Source organism: Pseudonaja textilis, chromosome 8, assembly GCF_049901715.1.
Source record: "Pseudonaja textilis isolate UNSWEBS1 chromosome 8, rPseTex1.2, whole genome shotgun sequence".
Taxonomy (NCBI): Eukaryota; Metazoa; Chordata; class Lepidosauria; order Squamata; family Elapidae; genus Pseudonaja; species Pseudonaja textilis.
Genome location: NC_141997.1, coordinates 47,932,216 through 47,956,021, shown reverse-complemented (window position 1 = coordinate 47,956,021; position 23,806 = coordinate 47,932,216).

Here is a 23,806-nt window from a genome sequence, read left to right as displayed (position 1 = left end):
CTGGCCCCGCCCATTCTACCCCATTCCCCCCAGGAGTCCCGCTGTGGCCCATTTTGGATGCAGGGCCTGTTTCTGGTTTCCAGAGAGCCTTTGGAGCCCAGGATGGCTGTTTTCATCCTCCCAGAGCTTGAATAAATCCTCCAGAACCTGTGGAGGACAACCCCCCCCCCACCATGTGCAGGAAGCTGACTACGCTATGCCCACCATGGCCACGCCCACCCAGCAACCTTTGATGAAATTTTTGAAGCCCACTCCTGCTTCCACCCCAGAATGGTCCCAGTTATTCCTATTGTCACTTCCCAACATAATTGCTTTCGCCAATGGATTTCCCCGGCAAAACACGGCCAAAATAAGCGAGACGCAGTTGTGCGATTTTTTTTTTGCCTTCCAGAGACATGCCTGGTGTTACGTGCTTCAGTATCTGCTTGTGAGTCACTTTTCCCATCCAAGGAATATGCAGGTGCCTTCCCCAGCCCCATAGCTCAAATCAAGTCCATTTTCTTCTTGGAATTACACGAAGGAAAGACATACCAGGGAAGATTGCAACACTGCCACCCTGGATTATGAATTTCAAATGATCACGGGCATGGTGTTAATATTTATTTGCCTCTCTGTAATCCGACAAATGAGAGTCTCTCCCAAACTTTCTCTCTGTATCATTTTGCTTTGATTGATGACCTCTATTAAGTTGATAGTGCTGGTTAGCCTTAAAATGCTGAAAGGATAGTCATCTGGTTAAATCTGTAAATATTCCCGACACCAACTCTTTAGCTCTCCGAATGCTTCTAAGGAACAATGATTGAAGATCTGATCAATCATTACAATTAAATGTGTGTGTACTTCTCATTTCATGAGCCATCTGCTATGGTGCTTTAAGCATTCATAGCACTCTTCATCTAATACAGCAATCTAACTTTCGAAATAACATTTTCTTCACACAAGGGTGAAGCCAAAGTGAGGAGATGTTGTATTTCCAATCATAAGGAACATTTTCTACGGTGCAATATCATTTTCTCCCTTTTTTCCAAAACTCAGAGCCTTTTCCAAATCAGAATGCCTCAAGTTAAAACAGCAATTAATGTCAAATGACTAGCCATAAAAGGCCCACTTTAATTTAAAAAAAAAAAGTTATAATCTTTGATTAAATCTTATCATGTCTCCTCCTGATTGGAACCTGTTATCTTGAAAGAGGAAGCAAATAGTTGTACCATCTATTGTTTCTCTCTTATAATTGATACCTGCTAACTGCCTTAATGCAACTTCTCAGTTTGATGCAAAATGGAGGTTCTTAACAAAGAAAAAAATGATTGTTTCCTCCCAAAGGCAGGATCTGTTACCTCAAATTCCACATCCAAAGTTTTTTTTTTTTTATTCTGCTATGCTCCAATCAGAGCTCGTATTCAGCAGGTTCTGACCAGTTTTGGAGAACTGGTAGCAGAAATTTTGAGCAGTCCAGAGAACTGGTAAATACCACCATTGACTGGCCCCCATCTCTTATCTGCCTCAGCTGATTGGCTGGGTCTTCTTTTGTTGCCCTGCACAGGAGAACAGAGCTGGAAAGCAGGTTAGTGGAGTGGGGTGGGAATGGGATTTTGCAGTAACTTTCTCCTGGATTGAGGTGGGAATGGAGATTTTACAGTATCCTTCCCCTGAAAAGCCCACCAAGCCATGCCCACCAAGCCATGCCCACAAGGAGAAAAATAATTGAATCCCACCACTACAGTAATGGGATTCAATTTTTTTTTTCCTACCGGTTCTGTGGGCGTGGCTTGGTGGGCATGGCAGGGGAAGGATACTGTAAAATCTCCAGTCAGAGGTGGGATTTGCCGGTTCTCCGAACTACTCAAAATTTCCGCTACTGGTTCTCCAGAGCTGGTCAGAACTTGCTGAATGCCACCTCTGCATCACTGGCTCCAATGTGTGAGATCTAGAGTGAATCAAATTCAACAGTTTTTATTGGAAAGCTGGATTCATGATCAATGATTCGGAACTTGAGAAAGGTGAAAGGAAAAAGAAAGGTTTTTTTTTTTTTAAAGACTCAGTTACAATAATGATGGGTGCACATTGGAAGACCTGAAGAAGGTGACAGAGAAATCTGTCCTGGAGAAAATTTATCTAAGAGCTGGGGTGGCACAGTGGTGAGAATGAAGTTATCAGGTCCACCATCATGGTCTGATGTTGGGAAAGGCTTTACAGAGTTGTAAAAGTTGTAAGTGGAATCTTGGTTGTGAAGCTGTTGTTGTTTTTTTTCTTGTCCATGTTATAACTGTAACTGTCAGTAAACGAGAAATACTTAAAAGGAAACAAAAAGTCTACAACGGGTCATATGCATAGAAGCAGCTAATCTTGTCCAAGATATTCGTCCCAATTCATTTTCTTATAAGAAGACAAAGTTTTAATGTAGAGTAGAGGAGAGCAGGGTATAGACCAGACCAGACCAGACCAGACCAGAATATTCTTTATTGGCCAAGTGTGATTGCTCACGCAAGGAATTTGTTTTCAGGACAGAAGCTGTCAGCGTACATACAAACAACAAAATGATAAATCATAATTCATAAGATATAATCATAAATCATAAGGTACAACCAACAAAATGATAGTCATAAGATACCAATAGGAGTAGGCAAAAGGAAAAATGAGGACAATAATATTAATAATAGTAATAATAGTGATATTAATTATTTAATATTGCTATAATAGTGATATTATTTAATTAATAATAGTAGTAATAATAGTGTCCTATTTTTGCCATTTATTTGTACCTATTTCCTGTATTCTTACTCATGTTCATACTTATACTTATTATCTTGTAAGCGATTGACAAATCAAATAAATAAATAACATAAATAAATAATACAGCCCTATTACATAGTTAGATATCTTTAGGCACAAGACAATGCTGGCATGGGGGAAGAAAAACTGGTTGTTTTTTTGGTTATGATTCTTGGAAGTTCTTAGAACTTAAAAAAAAATATTATTTATTATTTTATCATAAAAAAGTGAAATATACAAACAGGACAAACAAACAAAATGAAACAAAAGCATACATTCAACCCTAACAATACCAAAAAAAAAAAAAAAAAATTAAAGGAGGGAAAAGTGATCAAGTAAATTTAACATTTAACATGCAGGATCTACCCTGGCTGGGTGCTGAAAAAAGAAATAAAAAGCAGTAAATTCTCCTCCCTTTTTACACATATGATGGACAAGCCAACTGAGAAACCACTTGGGGTGCTGTTCCTTCACACGGTGACAGCTGCGAAGAGTGTACCTGCACAACAATCTGGAAAGAAAAAGGGATGCCAACTGTTGAAGAATGGATTTTGAAATTTACTGAATGAGCAGAGAACATGAAATTAACTGGTTTGATTAGAGATAATGGACTATTAGACAGCTTTATAAGAGATTGGAAACCATTTGTGGACTTTCTGTGCGCTAACTATAATAACAGATTGTTAACAGAGGGATTTGAAGATTAGTGTAACGTTTAGCTTAACCTGTTGACTGTTCTTTACTTTCTTCACACACACACACACACACACACACACACACACACAGAGAGAGAGAGATTGTTTTTCCCAAAATAAGACCCTGTCTTATATTTATTTTTTTGCCACCAAAAAAGGCACCAGGTCTTATTTTTGGAGGAAGTCACCCACTGACTAACTTCACTTGTGCACGTCATCCCTGGCCTCCTTTTCACTGTCAGAGGCCTTTAGGAACTTCTTCTCCTGTAGCCGGCAAGGCTTTCCTGAAGGCCTCTGCAGCCAGTAACAGAGCTCTGGATCGATCCTGAGCTTTGTTCTCAGCTCCAGAGGCCTTCAGGAAAGTCTTGCCAGCCTTGCCGGTTACAGAACAGATGGGCTGGCAAGGCAGGTATTGGGGTGTGCAAGGCCTGGCTACAACTGTCCAAAGGCAAGTAGTATATATTTTATATATTATAATATATTTTATAATGTATATTATATTTTATATCTTATATTGGCAGCACATGTAAAAATCAAGCCAGGACTTACTTTCAGGGTAGGTCATATTTTCAGGGAAGCAAGATGCACACACACACACACACATACAATATGTGTGTGTGTGTATGTGTGTGTGTGTGTATGTATGTATGTATATGTATGTATATGTATATGTAGGTCTAGGTGTGTTCGGGTCTTTTCCCGTGTAAGATTAAGAGTATCTTGGCAACATTTCGGCGAGGTCCCACTCACCATCCTCAGGCTGGTGCTTTCGGCTTCGTGCCAGTGCAAGCAGATATGTATATGTATATATATGTATGGTATTCAGCTTTGTTCGGGTATTTTCCCATGTCATTATAGTTGTGCTTTGAAAGTTGTAGCAACATTTTGGCAGAATCTCACCTGCCATCATCAGGCTTCTGTATTGTGTTCGTCTGTGAGTCAGACTTTCACAGCCGTTTCTTCTTTAAAATTTGGTGCTAGCCTACTGCTGTGCCAGTATGTTTTTTTCTTCATCCTGATTGGTTGGGATTCTTGGTCTGTGTTTATTGGTCTTGGAGTTTGCTGTGTTCTGCTTGATTAACACATAAACACAGACCCAACCACATATCAACCCAACAGTCTTACCTGTTTCCTTTCTGGTCCGTAGGAGGCAGTTTGTTTATGTAGTGTGTAGTGTGTTTATATAATATATATGTATATATTTGTAAAAGGGAAGTTCTTAGAACTTTTGAAAGAAATGCTGGTCTTTACCACACGAATTGCTCATTAAAAATTTTGCTTTGGGATGCTGTTTTCAACTCTTCTGTTCTATTTCCTTCTAAAACTACAAATGCAGGTTCCTGCGGCACAAGCGAATGTGCACTCCTAAAGAGTAACAGTCTAAATATTTTGATTGAAAGCCTCTTTTTGGAGAGATAATTCATAATGTACCAGAACAGCCCACTCTCTTTTTTCTGTTCATTTTTTTTTTCTTCTAGCATATGTCGGAGCCAAATTGGAGTAATATTTCAGAGAGGCAGCACAATATATTTACATATTTAATTTTAAATAATTTACGCTGCCTTTTGCTAAAATAGTTTTACCCAGGCTGATGTGCTAAGCGCTATGTGATTTATTGACTACGCCGTTTATCAGAATTGCATTTCCCTATGCAAAATGCGCTTACGTGGTTGCTGCTAACCCATTTGTCTAGCTGTAGAATGACTGATGAAAAAGGAGGAGGAAGAGGAGAAGAACAAGAAGTAGAGAGGTGGAAACAAAGAGGAGGAGGAGGAGGAGGAGGAGGAGGAGGAGGATAACAAGAAGCAAAAGAGGGGAGAAAGAACAGGAGGAGGAGAAGGAGGAAGAGGAAGAGGAGATAAGACAAAAAGCCATCTCCCATTTTGAAAACATCAACAGTATACAGCATTTTTCCATGTACTGACCCAAGTGTGTGTGTGTATGTGTGTGTTTTGTTCTGTTATTCATTTTCATCCTGTGTTACTCATTGGACTATAAATAATGTTGCATGAGATTGGAGACATATTAACAAACATGATTAGTCTTTAATTTAATTTATGATATTCTACTGTATGTTTATCTTCATTTCTTATGGCTAATAAGTTGCCAATTTCCCCCCCACGAAGGCAAAAACTTGGATTTAAAATCAAAACATGATCAAATCTACGTTCCAGACAGGTCAAGCTCTCCATGTTCATTCACGGTCAGGATTCAGCATGTTAATTGCCCTCACATGATTTTAGCTATGTGATCATTGTTCATTAAGTTCAGCCTCCCAGGAGGGAGAAGGGCCCATCAGATGTGTTACATAAATAGAAATAAAAATAGGGGCTTAAAAACAGAGAAATAAACTCTAGCAAAAGTGAGGTAAATGATTTGATTGTTTACGGGCCTATTCTAGGAAGTATCATCGCCGCCAGACAGATCAAATTAGGGAATCAACTTTGCAAGAAGGCTAAAACTTAATTTTATTGAGATTTGCTGTAATAACCTAATCTTGAAAATCTGATTGTGCTTGTGGAATATAATACTTTCCGCTTGTGTTCCAGTGAATTAGGAAAGTGTCCACAGACATCTTCTATAGATTTTCTTGCCTGTGGTGGACCAAAGAGATCTTTCATCCCTAATCACCTCAGGAAAGCAGCTTGCATACTTATCAAGGTCATCTTGACAGGAAAAAAAGTATTCTTGTGAGAATCTCTGGTGGAAATATTTGCCTTAGTTGTTACTTACCACCAGGGGTGGGGCTGCTGGAGGTTCACAGGGGTTCAAGAGAACCTCTAGCTAAGATTCTGTGCAGTTTGGAGAACCCCCAAATCCTACTCCTGGCTGCTTCACTTGAAAAAGGAGAAATTGCTGGCGAGAGAGAAAAAAATATTCTAAAACCATATATATATATATATATATATATATATATATATATATATATATATATATATATATATATATAAACATATAGATTTACTTTTATGTATTTATATACATTCTTTTGGAATATTTCTGAATATAAACGCATATGGGTACAATAGACGTAAAGAAAATGATTGGCGTTATATTTGATTCGTTTACATTTAAATCCAATGTTGGTTTTGTTCAAGTTCTTTTTTTATTTCATTTGTTGTTGTTTTTTAAACCATTGACCGAAAATAATAAAGTTCTGCTTTTTTTAATCCCCTAATTTGTCTAAAAAGCTCAGATTGTCATATATTGTACCTTTTTCCTCTTTCTTAAACTGTTTAGCTCTGCTACAGAAATTCGTCGGATTTTCCCCAGCTTTGTGCCAGCACTATAAGCAGCGTGCCACACAATATTTTGACAGAAAATGATCATAGTAACAGAAAAAAAAAAAAAAAAATCTCTCCACCATTCATGTTTGCTAAACCTCTGCTTTCTAAATGTCCAGGTAAATTATATACTTCGGAATTATCCTCAGGATTACAAGGGCTTAAGGAAGCCTTTTTCTGCTGGAAAAGAATAAGATTTTCTTCAGGAATCTTATTTTCAAGGCTGCACAATTCACCCAGGGGGGAAGAAAATCATGTCCCGTTTATGCTTTCTAATTCTTGCCCAGGATTGTAAATAGAGTCTTGCCATGGAAATCCATGCCATTTCCATTAAAACAAATAGAATTTTTGTCACCACCTTCCACTGATGAGAATTAAGACCTTAATTAGAGTGTGCCAGAGCTTACAGCCAATTGACTGGGGCTGAGAGATGGATGGGAGCTGTGCTCAGATCAAGACAAGGCATATCTCTTGCACAGCTGACAGAGAGGTGGAGATAGTCACTGCTGTGCTGAGTCTAAACCTTCAAAAAAAAAAAAAGGTTTATTTCCAGATGTGTGTATGTCTTCTTTTTTCCTCCAGCTTTCGAGACAGAGACATCATTCAGTATGACTCTGTATACGCATAGCAATTCTTTAGGGAAGGCCCAAGATTTCCAGAAACATGTGGACATTAGGGAAAACTGGAATAATGCAAGTTTGGATCATCACATTACAAAAAAAAAAGAGGTTGAAACTTTGGAGCAAAGTGCAAAAAAAGAGCAACTAAGATGATTAAGGGCCTGGAAACAAAAAAAAAAACTTATTAAAAACAGTTGCAGGAATTGAGTATGGCCAGTCTAGAGAAAAGGACTAGGGGTGACATGACAGTGGTCTTCCAATATTTGAAGGGCTGCCACAATGAAGAGGGAGTCAAACTATTCTCCAAAGCACCTGTAGGCAGGACAAGAAAAAAATGGATGGAAACTAATCAAGGAGAGAAGCAACCTGGAATTAGAGAAGTGGAACAACTTGCCTCCAGAAGTTGTAAATGCTCCAACACTAAAAGTTTTTAAGAAGAGATTGGATAACCATTTGTCTGGAGTGGTGTAGGGTTTCCTGCCTAAGCAGGGGGTTGGACTAGAAGACCTCCAAGGTCCCTTCCAACTCTGTTATTCTATTCTAAGTCACAATATTTGAAGAGGTCTCACTTAAACTGCAAACATCCATGTTATTTCCAACCAAGGCTCCTTTTTTCATCATATTTTCAGCTTTTTCATGACTATACCTACTTATAGTATCCATGGATTTGTGAATGGTCTATGGCATTATCTGAATTGTGTATTACAGAAGAATCCAGATGACCTTAACAAGGCATAGTCTTAGATGGGAAAAAATTAAATAAAAACAACCAAAATATAAATAAATCCCTTCAGACCTCTTTCACACAGACCCCCATAGCAAAGTTGCCAAGAATAATCGTATTACAAATTTGATAGATTTCATCAGCAGCTCGGTTAATTTCATTGATTAAAATGATGGATGTCCATTATAACTGATGAGGTTGCTGACATAATATCCCTTCCTCTATTTACCAAAACACAACCACAATTTTTTTTAAAAGCAGCTTAATTTTTTTGTATTAATACTGTCCCTCTTTCTTTCTAACAGCGAAGGTAATCTTTATTCACAATTATTCCTTCGTTCTCTGATTTCTTTCAAGAGCTGGACAGCATACAAATAAGCACCTGTGTGGAAAGTTTTCTTACGGGGGAAAATATATTCCCAATTAACAAAGTCACACATTAATTAAAGGCGCATGATTAGATGGTTAAAATAATGTAAGCTGCTTAGCCTATCCCTGAAAAGGATTGGTAACTCGCCTCTTAATTAAAATACTGTACATTTCTTTATTTAATGAATTTCTTGCCTGACCTTCTAGGTGCTTGGGTAGCTTTTTCCAAATGGCCTTTTGAAACATGTAAAATATCAGAAGCACAATCCTTCCAACAAATGACAGTTTAAAACCATTAATTAAAGCAAGCAAAGTTAGAAGCCCAGCATATTAATCTAATGAGCACCAGAATAAATAAAAAAAAAAACCTTTTTTCAGTCATGCATCCCCAGTATAGACACACAACTATCTCTATTAGAACTCTTGTTGAAGTGCTGAGATTAAATTTGAGTTTAATGTTAAATCTAAAGATCAGGCATCTCAGATTTTCTTTCTCTATCAACTCTCCAGTTTGGCAATATTCAGAAACTTTACTGTAGGACTTTGGTAGACAACGTGCTGCAAGGCTATCTTTGCTTCATAGTAGCTGTATGGTAACCATGAGTATCTGATAAGTGTGAACTCCAAAAAGATTCTTATGCCTACTTTAGTAGTTGCCATTAAAAATAGGAGGGGAGGAAGGAAATCTGGAAGAGTAATGCAGCAGTTTGTCAGCCAAAGTACATTCCAACTCTTTATCTTTAAAAGATTGTAACTAAAATACCAGAGCTTTTTCCTGAGAATATATTTTATTGGAGAAGGTGAATGAAGACACCCAGCCCATGAACGTGCTCAATTGGAGAATCTGGTTTATGAGACACCCAGGGGGCAGGGGGTAAACAAGATCACAGGTGACTGTAATTACATATGCCAGAGTTGGCTTCACACAGGGCAATGCCAGTATGTTGCCTCTAATAAATCCGTCAAAGTTTTTTGAAGTTTGGCTCGAGAATCATGATTTAATTAGAGCGATTGCTGGAATCCTGACAATAAGTTATGCCTGCATTTTTATTTTTATTTATTTTACTTATTTGTTTGTCTGACATGTACAGGATAACAAGTATATAAGTATGAACATAAACAAGAACAAAGGAAGTAAATACAGATAAACGGGGACAGTAAGAAAGGGACGGTAGGCACGTTGGTGCGCTTATGCACGCCCCCTTTAAGGACCTCTTAGGAATGGGGTGAGGTCCACGGTAGACAGTTTGAGGTTGAAGCTGGTTTTGAAAGACCAACACAGATACTCCTCAGTTTTCAACCATTTGTTTAATGACCAAAGTTACAAGGGCACTGAAACAAGTGACTTATAACTGTTTTTCACACTTACAACTATTGCATCATCCCCATAGCCAGATGACCAAAATTCAGACACTTGGCAACTGGTTCATATTTCGATCCTTAACATTTTTATTGAGTTATGAGATAAAATAAGGTGCAGAGTACAAAGGAAAATAGGAAAATAGTGGGGAGGGAGGGGGAAAAGTGAGGAAGGATTAGGAAAAAGGAAAAGAAGAAGCATTGACTTCCGACTCTAGCAGGCAAGTTTCTAAGACAGGCGTGTCAAACTTGTTATGACACGTCATCACGTGACATACCACAACTTTTTTCCCCTTTCCTAACTTGGGGGTTCTGACCTAGGCTTCCCCAAAAAGCACTAAGCAGACTTTCTGTCCCAGCAAAACCTTTATTAAACGAAGATGAATTTCTTGCATTCACCTTCAGTCAAAGGCCTGGCAAACAGTCTTTCAAGGGTGTGATTAGGAGCACAGATATTATGTAGAGCTGCCTGGAGAGCTGCCAAGTAAATATTTCCAAACGCAGTGCTGACAAGGAAGGACTCGGCACAGAAGTCTCTGAGATGCACAGACAGATCTTCCCACGACTGCAACAAACAAAACCTTTCCTGCAAAAGCCCCCTTCCCTTTTGCTGCTCTTTTAATCCCTATTGGGGGGGGGGCATTCGCCATCCATCTGTGCCCTTACTCCCACGTCGACCCTTAGTTCATAATTGTTTTTGTGGGGAGCAGTTCTGTGTATGCGCAGGCTAGGAACTGGCTCCAACTACTCCCCTGCCTCACCGCTGACTAACTCCGAAGGTAGCTGATGACTGCGAGGCTGCTCTGGCCCCAACTCTGCCCCGATGCACAGCCCTCGTCCAAGCCTTCCTCAGCCTCAAGGACTGGGCCATGTTCCTCCCCAACCTCCTCACTGTCTGACTCTGCTGCCAGCTCCACTAGCCACCGGCGGGCACAACAGTGGGCATGGCCAGCACATGACGCATCCAAACCACAGGCCGTAAGTTTGACACCCCTGTTCTAAGATGTGGATATTTGACATAGTTTTAATCAATTAAGTTTTTCATTAAGAGTTTGATGTCCCTCTGCATCAGTTGGCTGACTTGAGGCACTTGAGATAGTCATGACAGAGAATGTTATATTTCAGAAGTGAGGCATGTCAGTTTTCTGGCTTGCTTCAATCAATACAATTTCCACTTTACAGCAAAATTAACCAACCTTCCAGGCTAGCATTTACATTAACTTTCCCAAAATACACATTTAATTAAGCCTGAATACATCCATTTCTTAATGTTGCCTATTGACTGATTTTTGATGAAGAGCAAAATGGAAAATCTTAATCCTTGGGTGGCAATGTTTAAGCCTGAATAAATGTGCTTCAGGAGTTTTCCATATTTTATTCATGGACAATAACTGTCTGATCAAAATCTGTATGACAACTCTATGGGAAGGGTAATTTAAGACTCGACTTCCAAACAATATAGTGTCTATCCTTTGACAACACAGTGGAAAAAAAGGGGGAAAGGAAATCGGTGATGTGGCAATAATTCCAAAATAGCTTTTTGAAAACCCCAAACTGTTCTACATATTAAAATGAAGCAAACTGCCCTACTCCATGTGTTTGTATGAATGAGGGTTCCTCTAATTATTTCCCCTGCAAATCAGTATCTTAAAGCAGAATACATTTTTTTTGGGGGGGGATTCTGAATTCTGATTCCTTTTGAAATCAAGGTGATGCAATCTCTTTCTTTCCTACCAGGGATAAAGCCACACACTTCTGCAATCAGGCAAGATTTAGCACCCCTTAAACATTATATGAGTAAGGTAACCTGATTTTTTTTTTTTTTTTTTACTTTTAACATCTTATACTTAGAAATTCCGTGTGGGCGTTCAAAGAGTCATATCATTCAGTTTTTACATCTTCAGTATAGGAAACACCAGTTGGAAGGTAATTCCACCAGCAATTAAGCGGTGGCTCTCCCTTCTGTGTTGCATATTTTTGTATCCAATGTACAGAGAGGGCCCTATATAGATGATAGCTACACAGTCAGATGATTGATAACTAGCTAGAAGAGAGAGTGGGGAAGGGATAGATAGATAGATAGATAGATAGATAGATAGATAGATAGATAGATAGATAGATAGATAGATAGATCTATGATAGACAATAGCTAACTAGCTAGATGATGAATGATGATGGATGGATGGATGGATGGATGGATGGATGGATAGATGATAAATAATAGATAGATACAGGGATAGATAGATAGATAGATAGATAGATAGATAGATAGATAGATAGATAGATAGATAGATCGATCTATGATAGACAATAGCTAACTAGCTAGATGTTGGATGGATGGATGGATGATAAATAATAGATAGATAGATAGATAGATAGATAGATGATAGCTCGATAGGTAGGTAGGTAGGTAGGTAGGTAGGTAGATAGATAGATAGATAGACAGACAGACAGACAGACAGATAGATAGATAGACAGACAGACAGACAATAGCTAACTAGCTAGATGATGGATGGATGGATGGATGGATAGATGATAAATAATAGATAGATAGATAGATAGATAGAAAGATAGATAGATAGCTCGATTATAGCTCAATGGATAGATAGATAGATAGATAGATAGATAGATAGATAGATAGATAGATAGATAGATAGACAGACAGACACAGACAAGGGCAGTCACCAGCCACTTCAATCGGCCAGTAGAAGGGGCCTCGGGGCGAGGGAGAGGTCGCTTCTACTGGCCAATCGAAGTGGCCGGTGACTGCCCTTGGGGAACTTCCATCACCCAAAAGACGCTCTCTAATGGTGAGGGGACATGGGCAGTCACACCTTGCCCCAAAATGGTGGGGCCTCTGCCTTCAGGGAGCTTTCATCGACTGATAGAAGCGGCCTTGCAGCAAGGGGAGTGTGTGTGTGCGCTTGCCCCGAGGCCACTTGTACCAGCCGATCGAAGTGGCTGGTGACTGCCCTTGGGGAGCTTCCATAGCCCAAAAGACACTGCCTAATGGAGAAGGGACATGGGCAGCCATGCCTCGCCCTGAAGTGCCTGATGACTCTGTTGTTGGGGAGCTTCTATCGGCTGATGTTCTATCGGTAGTAGATTGAGGTATTCTAGCCTAGGCTACCTGCAGGGCACTCCTAAAGGTAAGTATTCTCCCCACCCCACCACCCATCCCCCCATTTCTCTTCACCTCATATAGTTCTAACGAACGATGTGAGAAATGCCGGGGAAATGCATGGTTTAAATAGGCCTAAATTTTGGGGGTGAGGAGTCTTTATGTGTGTCTTGTCTGCCAGATGTTAAAGACTGAACTATGTACCCTGACTAAAGTACTGACAGCTAACGGCTTCCACAAAAGCAAAATCACCAGCTTGATCCACAAAAACACACTGAGACATAACGGAGACCTAGAAGATGAACAGACCTATGGAACAGCTGTCCTGCCCAACATAAGAGGTACTACAGACAAAATCAGTAAGATACTACACAAGCATCACATCAGGACTGCCTTCAAAACAGACAGAAAAATAGCAGCCATCCTTAGAAACCCCAAAGATAAAATTGACCTGGAAAACCAAGACATATATGAAGTCCCAGTACATCATGCCCTGCATTGGACCGACCAATAGAATAGTACCCGCCTAGATAAACACAAAAATGCAGTAAAAAAGCTGGAACACACTTCCACACTAGCCCAACACATGAAAGCCACAGGTCATAGCATCGACTTCAATGGCACCAAAACCCTAGCCACTATAGAAAACCCCAGCTACAGAATTATCAGAGAAGCCATAGAGATTGAAAAAAAGACCCGAAAGCATGAATAGAAGAGATGATTTCACCAGACTGTCAATTATTTGGAAGCCTGCACTCGCAAACAAAAAAAATCTCCACACCACTAGCCAGGCAAACACCGGGGCACAAACAGATCCCCCCTGATACCTCCAGCTCAAACACACCCCAACCAGGCACCCAGATGAAACCTAGCTTCCTAATAAATGATAGCTGTCCATTTACCCGGAGCCAAGCCACAACAAAAGCCTCCAATACAGGAAACACAATGTTGCCAGCCAATCAAGACAAAAAAAAAAAAAAAAAGCCACAAAACAGACAGAAGATATTAGAAACACCAATCAAGCAGAACACAGCAAACTCCAAGACCAATAAACACACACTAAGACTCCCAACCAATCAGGATGAAGAAAAAAACATTCTGGCACAGCAGTAGGCTAGCCCCAAATTTAAAACTGAAATGGCTGTGAAAGTCTGACTCACAGATGAATGCAATACAGAAACCTGATGATGGCAGATGTGATTCTGCCGAAACGTTGCTACAACTGTAAAAGCACAACTATAATGACGTTGGAAAATACCCGAACAAAGCTGAATACCATACATATAAATACCGTGAAAACTTAAGAAAACACACACACACACACACACACACACACACATATATATGTTTTCTTAAGTTTTCGTGGGTACTTACATGTATGGCATTCAGCTTAGTTGTGCTTTTAAAGTTGTAGCGACATTTCAGCAGAATCTCATCTGCCATCTGCCACAGAAGCCTGATGATGGCAGATGAGATTCTGCTGAAACGTCTCTACAACTTTAAAAGCACAATTACAATGACGTGGGAAAATACCCGAACAAAGCTGAATGCCATTTATATATATATAAATTCTCACTCTGAGAAGCACAGAGCCGGAGACAGAAGCCTGAAGATGATGAATGAGACTTCATCGAAACGTTGCCTAGATACTTCGAATCTTACGCGGGAGAAAACCCGAACAACCAAAGATCCATATATATATATATTGAAGAATAGATAGATAAATAAATAAAAGGCCGGATTTTAGTGTATATTTCCAGAGTTCATCCAGAGAAAGATGTAGGACTAGCAACAGGGTGAAGAGAGCACTTAACAGAACAAAAGAAGTTAAAGCCAGCGCTTAACAACTGTGAGAAATTCCAACATATTGCTGTGTTGTATTTGTGCAAATGCATTTTCAAGGCAGAAAATGCAATTTCAGGAGCGGTACAGGATTAACACCGTTTATTTGTGCAGGTATTCTATGCTCTCACATTCTTAGTTCACCCTGCAGCTTGTAGTAGCACCTGCTGACATGATTTAAGTAAAGGAGCCCAAATGTTGGATTGTCAGAAAGCCATCATTAGGAATTTTATAGTCAGAAGAGTTTTGCAGCAATGGAAAACACAGAAATACCAAACAATCCAATGTAAGGAATTTAATCCCTTTTATTTCTTTTGTAAAGAGTGGAAAGTAACTTCATATTTGCTTGCAGAATTTAAGGGGTGGGGCAGAGCTTTCAGTTATTGGTTTAAAATGAGCACTGATTGGCCCAGAATTTTCTTCGCTCAGCCATTGGCCAAAGAGAAGAATAATTACTTGTCTGAGATGCTCAGGAAATTCTCCAGATTCAGAATCATTCAGAATCAACTCTAGAGCCAGATCCGTTACTTGCTGATGTCAAAATAGATCTGGAGATAGTTAGAATGGTTCCAGTGCATTGCAGGTGCATTTTAAGCTGGTTTAGGGCAATCATAAAGCTTAGTACCATGGAACATTTTCTGACATGACCAATGCAAGCAAACTGGCAGCGGGAGCAACTTCTGATGGCTATTATCCTACATTTCTTCCAACCATACAGATCTCAGCCACTCTAGAAAATAGTGTCTAATCTATATAATCACATTTAACCAAATAAAGTATCTATTCTATTCTATTCTATTCTATTCTATTCTATTCTATTCTATTCTATTCTATTCTATTCTATTCTATTCTACTCTATTCTACCCTACCCTACCCTACTCCTACTTCTAATCTATTCTATTCCATTCCATTCCATTCCATTCCATTCCATTCCATTCCATTCCATTCTATTCTATTCTATTCTATTCTATTCTATTCTATTCTATTCTCCATTCCATGTGAAATGACAACAGCTTCTACTCTTGGTTAAACAGCATTAAAGAAAGAAAAGGATTATATGGGAACGAATTGCTGGTTGAGTGAATGGCCTGACAAACTGAATTAACAAATATGAATAAGCTAGAAAAAAAACTTGGGATCCTACTGATTTCAGTGGGAATTACTTAAACACGCACATAACTTTCCCACTCCAATCAATGTGACTTACTGTATATAGCTATAGTTACTCTTTGAAGCTCATGTAGAGTAAACATGCCTTAGGAACCCTCTCCTATAGTCTATACATTTGGCTGGACATAGGGTGTCTATTCGTTACAACAGATGTCTTCCTGTCACTGAAGGTCTGTGTCTGTCAGATGATTACCGAGAGGTGGAAACTATCTCTGCAAATATGTCAAAGTTTTAAGCTTGCAACATGTTTGCCTGGCTGTTAATTGGTACATTTTTTTTTTCCCTTAGAAGAGTGAAAATTCTAACCTTTTACTTGACAGATATGTGGGTAAAATGCCACCTAACAATTTGAAAGCTTATCTGCAGTGTTGTTGTTGCTGGTTTGGTTTTTGTTTACATTGGAAACTCAGACAGGAATATACAAATATCGAGAAGGATGGGAAGAAAGCGGGGGAGGAAGAATCAAACAAAAGTCAAAGTTAAAAAGGTTGTTTCAACATACGTTTAAACAGCCTCTGGCAGTCCTTTTTTCAGCTGGGTTACAAAACATATGTGCTTCGCCTTTCCAGAAAATGGATAATAATATGACAATGTTTGAATGTTTGAATGATCTTCTACCTAGTGCACATTAGATTAAACTCAGAGGGAGGGTCAGGAAAAGTGTTCAGTCATAGCCTAAGCAGCTTATCTAAACCTAAAGAAGCAAGACAAGGCTCCTTTTAAAAAGTATTGCAGGAATTAGGGTTAAACTTGGAAAAGCCATGGTGGCGCAATGGTTAGGATGCAGTATTGCAAGCTATTTCACTGCCAGCAGTTTGATCATGACCGGTTCAAAGTTGACTCAGCCTTCCATCCTTCCAAGGTCAGCAAAATGAGGACCCAGATGGTTGGGGGCAAAAGGCTGACTCTGTAAATCATTGGCATAGACAGGGCTGTAAAGCACTATGAAATGATAAATGTCTCTAATGGCAGAGGTGGTATTCAGCCAGTTCTGACAGGTTCTGGAGAACCAGCAGGGGAAATTTGGAGTACTTTGGAGAGCTGTTAAACTGGTAACCTCTGGTTAGCCCCGCCCCCATCTATTTGCTGCCTCCCAAGTCCCAGCTGATTGGCTGGGTCTTCTTTTGTTGCCCTGCACAGGAGAATGGAACTGGAAAGCAGGTTAATGGGGTGAGGAGGGAATGGGGATTTTACAGTATCCTTCCCCTGGAGTGGGGTGGAAATGGAGATTTTACAGTACATCCTGCCCTTGTCACGCCTACCAAGTCACGCCCACCAAGCCACGCCCACAGACCCAGTAGTAAAACAAAATTGAATGCCACCAATGTCTAAGGGCTGTTGCTATTGTTAAATTAGGATAATATAAAAGGTGAGACTGACCAAGAAACTAGTTCCCCACTCAAAGATGATGAGCAAGATATTTTGGCACCAAAAGCAGAAGATCAAGTTCAGAACTAAAACACAACCTTTTGGACTGCTTTGGGATAATGTTTGGTACAGAGCAGAATGGAATGGTCAGAGTAAATCTTTCAGTTGACCTCAAAACCTGGTGAACCTATGGACAGTCCATTTAGTTTGCTTTGATGGTTGGTCTTGAGCTTTTCTAAGATCCTGACTTGATCTTTGCAATCTAGCCAGCGGCATTGGGATTCCTCAGTGCTCCAAGCAACCCCCAAATCTTTCCAAACCCAGACAATGTTAGTAAGATGCTGCCATACTTTCAGTAGACATGGTCTATTTATACCACTACCATCTAAATAAGTGGTGAGATTCAAAATAATTTTACTACCAGTTCTGTGGGTGTAGCTTGGTGGCAGAGGAAGGGTACTGTAAAATCTCCAGTCAGAAGTAGTATTTGCTGGTTCTCTGAACTACTCAAAATTTCTGCTACCGGTTCTCCAGAACTGGTCAGAACCTGCTGAATACCACCTCTGATCTAAAGACCCCAGATCTATTTTTCCTTCTTTTATTCCTGTCTCTTTTTACTTGCTCAGATCTTAAAGCAGGTTAGATGGACAAGCTGAATTCAGAGAGGTAACCTGGGCCCAAGGTATCCAGTAATCTCTGCTGTGGAATGGTGACTTGATCCAGAATATTCTATAATAAGTTTGACAGATCAATCACAATATTCCATGGCAGGATTTAAAACTTTAGAAAACATACTGCTATCGTGACTAAGGGTGACATGGAAAATTGTGTTCCAATATTTGAAGAACTATCACAAAGAAGTGGAGGTCAAGCTATTCTCCAATGCACCAGAAGGCAGGACAAGAAGCAATGGATGGAAACTAATCCAGAAGAAAAGCAACCTAGAACTAAGGAGAAATTTCCTGACAGTGAGAACAATTAGCCAGTGGAACAACTTGACTCCAGAAGTTGTGAATGCTCCAACACTGGAGGTTTCTAAGAAGAGATTAGACAACTATTTGTCTGAAATGGTACAGGGTTTGGTGCTTGAGCAGGGGATTGAAGACCTCCAAGATTCTTTCCAATTTGTCATTCTGTTATATGATTATGTAGCACAAGGGTGCTAGATTTTAGAGAGTTAGTGTCATGCCCCTGTTGCAGACTGACTCTGAGGAAGAGGAGGAACAGCCAACAGGGAGTGGAAGTGTGGCTCCAGAGGTTGTGGAGGAGGCTGGGGAAGGGCAGAGGCCAGCTGAGCAGTCAGAGGAGGATCCAGGCGCAACCCCTCTCCATCCTAGGGCACACAAGGAGGAGAGGATCAGGGTCAAACGTGGTCTCTTCAGGAGGAGACGGCCTTGATCCTCTTCATGGGTTGCAGGTGTGAGATTTGCATAAGAGTTTGGACCTGCATGCTAACAGACCCTGGAGACAAATTAGTGTTAGTATTCCTAAAGGTTTATCTTGGTTGGCGTTCTTCCAACAGACTGTACCTGGTTATCTCCCTGAAGTTGGCAATTATCTATCCTGGTCTGTCATGAAACTTTATTCAGTGCAGTTTGTTTTTGGTTTTTGATTCGTTATCGGCTCTTTGAATGTGAACTGTGTTTGTTGCCTTTGAAATGTTATTTTGAAAACAGTTGACTCCTCCACTGTGAACAATTAAAGTGTGAAGCCAAGTTGAAGGCATTAAAGGACTTTTATTTACGTTTTGGTTTTTTGTTCTATTTCTGAGATACTCTGGGTCATCACAGTTAGCAACAGATTAAGGGACCTGAGGAACTTGGAATCATAACCTTGAATGAATTAATAAATCTTCTCATAGGAAAATGGTGGTTACCTTTTTGTGATGAGAATTGAAGGTTTGACATGAGAAGAAGCCAAAGGGGAACAACAATGAAAATGGAACAGAAACCTTTATTTCATTTTTTTGAATTTTTTTTACTAAGCTGCTTGACAAAATGGATGAGCTTATTGACCAGATGGATAGAAATTATAGAAGAAAAACAAGAAGTTTCATTGGATGTTTGTGAAATCACTTTGGAAGGGGGCTTAAATATAATACAAATAGAAGTGAAAGATGTCTCATTCCCTGAAGAAGATATACAGATGTTGAATCAGGAAAGTGATTTGAATAACTTCTTTGTATTAACCATACAGAACAGCTCCATTAATGCTTTGAGAAATGTTAAGCAAAAGGCTAAATATTTTGCACATTGGACTTGCAAGATATTTTTTTTTAAGCTTTGAAAGACCCTAACCCTTGAAACACAGATGAACAGTAAGCTAGCACTGGGATTTCCTTTAAAAGGGTGAAAGAATATTTCCAAAAACTTTGGGAAACAATATAAGGTTGGCCTATTTGGTCCAGGACTAAAAGAAAAAAAAAAAGTTATAACTACCCTGTTTCTCCAACAATACGGCCTCCCCCAATAGGAAGTCCCAGCATGTTTTATAGGCATGAAATGAAATTAAGCCCCTGCCCCCAAATTAAGGCCTATATTAAAACATGTGAAATGGGGGAGAATAGTGGGGGGGTTGCCATTAGGAAGTACATTTGTTGCACACCCGGATATGGGGCTGCCTGTGTTAACCCTGATACGAAGTGCCCCACCAACGCCGAGGTCAACATCCAAGCTGTCGCCTCCTGCCCGCCCGAAGATGCAAGGGGGGGGGGAATTAAGTCACCCCCGAAAAGATGACCTAGCCATTTTTTCGGGGCTCAAAAAAAAAAAAAAGACCCGGCCTTATTATATGAGAAACACGGTAGTTTTCCTTAGTTGATGAAGCATTTGGGTTTTATTAATTGTTTTACTAATGAAGAGATAAACTATGGGGAATAGAGAGATTAAATTGTATTTAGAGACTGTGATAAGCTACTAAAGTTATTTTATTTTTCAGGATAAAGAGAGAACGTACTTTTTCTTCTTTTTTTCCCCCTTTATTACATTTTTTTTCTTTTTTTTTCTTTGTAATATGTGTCATTTGTATTGGCTTTTATTCTTTCCATTTATAATCTTTAATAAAATGAAATTCCAACCTGGGATAAATTGTCCGTATGTCCAGTGCTGATCCCAGGTGCAGCTGAGAGCGTATATCTCAAAAAGGGACTACTATACAGAAGAAGTACCCGAGTTTACAAGTGCAATATGACCGAAGGGAGGTTGACATCTTCTATACTTTTTATTGTAAAACTCCGTTTTAGAGCTATTTCACATTGAACAGAAACGGTCTTAACCTTATGGGGTTCTATGTTTTTTTTTTTTGTGAGTTTGTGTTTGTTTTTGCTGTTCTTTGTGTGTGTTTACTAAATCCACACCTACTTTCTTGCCCCTTAAGTTATTTGAAGTTCACACTTCCGTGGCTGGTAGATCCGATATACCCCAAAAGCAGCAGTGCTAATTCTGTACACTAGAGGGAGCCACAACCAATTGCATTATGGCCTCTCTCCATGTAAAGATCCCTCGAATGGGAATTTGCAATAAATATAAAGCACAGAAGCAACAGGCATGAATTAAATGGCTTGAAATCTGTCAGCTGGGTGAGCCACCTGTAAAGTTTGCAAACTTGGGTGACAGAGAGAAAGGGGAGAAAGAAAGGAAGAAAGAAGAGAAGGAGGAAGAATATATAAAAAAAAGTGTTGAGAAAAGGAGGAAGAGGAAGTTTCAATGGGTGTAAGAGAATATTTCCTTTTCCAGTTATTTCATAAAGATTGCTGACAACATACACGTTCTTTCCATTGCATCTGTTTTATATGTTTGTTTTCTTCATTTCTGGAAGTTACAGAGGCTTGTTGTTTTGACTTGTCTTGCATAAACAGAAGGGAAGGAAGGAGGGAGGGTGGGAAGGAAGGAAGGAAGGGGCTAGAAAAAGGACAAGCAGGGAAGGAAGTGAGGAAGGGAAAAAGTGGAGAGAAAGGAAGAAGAAATAAAAGTTATAAAAAGGATCATGGAATGGAAGGAAGAGGAAGGGAGGGAGGGAGGAAGGAAGGAAGGAAGGAAGGAAGGAAGGAAGGAAGGAAGGAAGGAAGGAAGGAAGGAAGGAAGGAAGGAAGGAAGGAAGGAAGGGCTAAAAAAGAACAAGTAGGGAGGGAAGGAAGGAAAGAAGGGGAAAAGTGGAGAGAAAGGAAGAAGAAATAAAAGTTATAAAAAGGATCATGGAATGGAAGGAAGGGAGGGAAGGAAGGAAGGAAGGAAGGAAGGAAGGAAGGAAGGAAGGAAGGAAGGAAGGAAAGAAGGAAGGAAGGAAGGGCTAAAAAAGAACAAGTAGGGAGGGAAGGAAGGAAAGAAGGGGAAAAGTGGAGAGAAAGAAAGAAGAAATAAAAGTTATAAAAAGGAACATGGAAATGAAAGGAAGGAAGGAAGGAAGGAAGGAAGGAAGGAAGGAAGGAAGGAAGGAAGGAAGGAAAAGAAAGAAGGAAGGAAGGAAGGGCTAAAAAGAACAAGTAGGAGGGAAGGAAGGAAGGAAAGAAGGGGAAAAGTGGAGAGAAAGAAAGAAGAAATAAAAGTTATAAAAAGGAACATGGAAATGAAAGGGAGGGAGGGAAGGAAGGAAGGAAGGAAGGAAGGAAGGAAGGAAGGAAGGAAGGAAGGAAGGAAGGAAGGGCTAAAAAGAACAAGTAGGGAGGGAGGGAAGGAAGGAAAGAAGGGGAAAAGTGGAGAGAAAGGAAGAAGAAATAAAAGTTATAAAAAGGAACATGGAAATGAATGGAAGCGGGGAGAGGAGAAGAGGAACGAGATTTTAAAAAAGAAGGGGAAGGGAGGAAGGCATGAAGGAAGGAAAACAAGGTGATAGGATAGGGGAACAAAGGCAAAAAGGGGAGAGGGAGGAAAGAGGGACATCGCCCCCTGCAAGCAAGCCAATCAGCTCCTTCCTCTCTTTGCTGCAAAAGCCAGCAGACCTGAATTTACTGATCCGAAATTCAAATTGGGACGTCCCAGCTTCTTCTCCTCCCCATCCTGTTCTTTTGGGGTATGTCCGTTTCTAAGCCCAGCTGGAGAAAATGGACTTTTTCTCTCCCTGAGCCAGGTGTGTGTGCACGTGCCTGTGTGTGTGTGTGTGTGTGTGTGTGTGCAAAAAACACAGCGTTGGCTGGATAATGGCGAGCAAGCCAGGCGTTCTGCTTGGCTACCACCCCATGTCCGCGGAAGAAGAGAGCCCTGTATGGAGAATGCAAAACAAACCCGAGGTTTTTATTCTTCCCCGTGCAATGATCTTTATTTATGACTCCAAAAAGGGTGGTTTTTTTTTTTAAAAGTCCTCTTGAAATAATAATAATAATAAAAAAAACCACCCATCATTCTAGCACCTTCCAAACGGTAACAGAAGCCATTAAATATTTTCCAAGGTTTGGGTGGTAAAGCTTTGCCCTCCCCTTCCCTTTATATCCCCCCCTCTCTAACCTTCCCCTCTTGAATGATTCATGCCAGTTACACAGGAATCATTCACAATTTATAAATGGCAGCCCGAGCTTCCTATTTATGAACCGAGATCAATGCGTTGAGCAATCAAAAATGTTTGCCCTTCTGTAGTTCAAATGCACCTTCTTCTCAGAGGGAGAAGACGGGAGGAGAGGCTGAGGCAGATATGCAGGGGAGAGTTTTTTTTCTCATTTAAAGGTTCTTCTTGGCAAATTGGTAGGACTTTGTTCACCTCGGACGGCAAGGCGATCCAACCGATCGATCCAAGGCTGTCCTAGGGGAGATCAACCCTGACTGCTCTGCGGAAGGCCAAATCCTGAAGATGAAACTCAAAAGACTTTGACCACCTCATGAATACCGGCATTCCAACTAACCAACTCCAAACCGGAGGTGGTTTGGTTCAGCTGGTTCTGGAGAACCGGTAGCGGACATTTTGAGTCGTTCGGAGAACCGGCAAACACCACCTCTAACTGGCCACGCCCACATCTCTTCTCTGCTTCCCGAGTCCCAGCTGATCGGTTGGGTCTTCTTTGGTTGCCCTGCACAGGAGAATAGAGCTGGAAAGCAGGTTAGTGGGATGGGGAGGGAATGGGGATTTTGCAGTATCCTTCCCTGTCACGCTCACGACGCCACAACCACAGAACTGGTAGTAAAAAAAAAAATGAATCCCACCACCGCTCCAAACCAATAAACTCTGAGACAAACAATTCCTCTTTTTTTCTCATCAATACAGGTAGAGTTATTATTTTATTGAATCTAAGTCTTTATTAATTTCTAGGTTTATTTCTCATGTAATGAAATACAACCCTTATCTCTTTTACATATTGCCTTAAAAATATGCATTGTCTTTGATTTGGGAATGCATGAAATTATTCTTTATGGGGGAAAAAAATGTGTCAGCGTTCCAACTAATCAACTCCAAACCAATAAACTCCAAGACAAACAGTTCTTCAAAGTTCAATGTTGAGTTGTTTATATTGGCACATCTGGGGAAAAGGCTGAATCTGAGAGAAATCAAAGATCCAT